The following is a 2,551-nucleotide window of genomic DNA, read 5'->3' as shown; positions in this document are numbered from 1 at the left end:
TAATCACGTAGCAAAGCACTCTGAAGACTCACTGTCCTCATTCCACAGGTCCCCACAAGGTTCACCCTATAAAGAAGTCCCATGGGATCTTCAGAGACTGATTCCCTCGCATGGGATACAATGGGCTGCCCTGGCTGGATTAATCTCCAAGTTGAATAGTGTAAAGAAGGCATCAGAGCCTTCCTGAGTGTTGGTGAACCCGGGCTGCCCATGGACCCCTCTGCACCTCCAATTCCTCACTCATAAGATGTCTCCATGACCCGTGAGATCACCTACTTGCTGCTATTTAAATTTATGATCCTAAGGTTCATAAGATCAAGAAACAGAAAATGCTAACTCAGCATTTGCACAGCTGGAAATCCCTTCCAGGACCTCAGCCAGTAATGCCTTGTGGATTGTGACTGCATTTCATGCCACTGTGTGCCCAGTTGATTCCCTGCTGCCTGTTCTGTTCCAAGAGCCCAGTCCCCTGGCACAGCCAGGGAGAGAGTTGTGCCCAACCAGTGCCTAAAGCGGCCTGTGCTCCATTGTGGCACTGGGAGGTGCTTCCTCTCCAGGAGACCTTGCCAGATGCCAACGTTACACCCCCATGAAGACGAATTCATCCAACAAGGCCCCTAGCACAGAGGAAAGCCCTGGGTAACTGCTACAGGGGAAGTCCAGGCCCAAGGAAACAGGGCTTGGTGCTCCCAGAGAAGCAGCCCAAGCTCGCCAGGTACCCTGGAGTGAAAGGCCAGACATGAAGGGGACACAGGGCTGGGACCCAGTCAACTTTCTATGCTTGAGAAGTCCACTTGGGTGGCACTGCTGGGATGAGTGAACAGTTGCCTGTGGCCACACTAAGGACGGATGGGCAAAACATGGCATCAATTGATGTAAAAGACAAAGAGCAAAGGGCTGAGCCAATACGTGGAGGTAGAGAATCTGTTCTGGAGCCTATTCCATGAAGTTGAAGGTGTTTTGCTTTGTTGTACTGACTCTGAGAGGCAGTGGTGTGTTGGGGCCCAGGGCACAGCAACCCAGCCCTGTCCCCTCCTTCCGTGCGAGCTGTCACTGCTATGTGCCTCAGGCTCCCCAGGGTAAAACGGGGTGCTGGTGATGTCATCACCCTCACAGGGCAGTGAGCACTACAGATGTGAATACTGCAAGGTACACAATGTAAATATCACGGCTACAATGGGATCTACTGGGAATGTAAAATTGTATGCTCACCATGCAGATCTAAACAACATAGATGTGAATAAAGTAAGAATAAACAAAACAACATCGCATCTTCACTGCCTCCAATCCATTTCCTCGTAAGTAACCATTGCTGCTTGTTACCCTTCCAGATATTTCCCTGGTATTATGTGTGTGTGTGTATTTTTTCCCACTCATGAAGTACAGCATGNATTCACACTTCACCGAATGGCTCCGCTTAAGAGGCAGAGAAATAATCTAAGCTCCTATTTTTTTAAAAAAAAATAAAGCATAAAAGCCACTGTACTTAGAAGAGCAGTTTTATGAAGTGGAAGTCTGCATACCTGAGAACCCAAAACATGACAGGGAGAGAGAGACACAGGTGAGGTGCTCTAGCTGCATAAGTATGCACCACCCTGCATAAGTACTTCCTCACTCCACATGTCTTTAATCACGTAGCAAAGCACTCTGAAGACTCACTGTCCTCATTCCACAGGTCCCCACAAGGTNCACACAGCAGCTATGGATTCGAGAGTTCAGCACAAATTAACAAAAGCATCTGTGACTATCAATTGGCTTATGAGATTTACATAAAAGAGTATAGAATATTTTATTATAATTTTGAGTTACACACTATACATCCTTCATGTAAGTAAAATTTATAGTAAAACTGTTTCTTCAGAGAGCTGGTTGTTAAACATTTCCAGCACACCAATGCCCTATCCCAGTGGATTGCTGGCCCATGAGAGGGGGCCTGGCTGCTCACCTGCTCCCAGACAGCGAGTCCCTTAGAGGCAGGTCCAAGTCTGATGTAGGCTTTTACTGCTCCCAGAAAAGCACCCGCTGCGCCACCCCCCCTCCACTGGTGTTCAGGGTCAATAGTAAATGAAGAAATGAGTCAGCCAAGGCACCCCAGTCCCCCTGGAAGATCAAGCCACTCACCATCTCTTGTCTCTTAAGCACCATCATAGAGAACTAAATCAAGTCTTGAACATGGTACTTGAAGATGTTTCTGTGACTTCTCAATATGTCCATTCAATGATGAAAGCAACAGAATACATGTAAACTCTTAAAAATTATTCTACTAATTAGCACTTATTATATATTTGTTTGCAGCCTAATGATACTTTGCACACGTTACTCAAGATGACAATTCCACATCTATACTGGTTTTAGAACATAAACAGCCAAATGCCAGTGAGGACGATGCCTACCCCTCAGCATGCAGAGCCGGGCAGAGTTAAGCAGAAGCCTGGACCACAGATTCCATTAGAAATGCACAGTTCCTTGGCCATGTGTCCACAACTACTAATTCACACTTCACCGAATGGCTCCGCTTAAGAGGCAGAGAAATAATCTAAGCTCCTATTTT

The sequence above is a fragment of the Galeopterus variegatus genome, unplaced genomic scaffold (assembly GCF_000696425.1).
Source record: "Galeopterus variegatus unplaced genomic scaffold, G_variegatus-3.0.2 Scaffold44, whole genome shotgun sequence".
Lineage (NCBI taxonomy): Eukaryota > Metazoa > Chordata > Mammalia > Dermoptera > Cynocephalidae > Galeopterus > Galeopterus variegatus.
The sequence above is the reverse complement of the archived record's forward strand: the minus strand, read 5'-3'. Positions refer to the sequence as shown.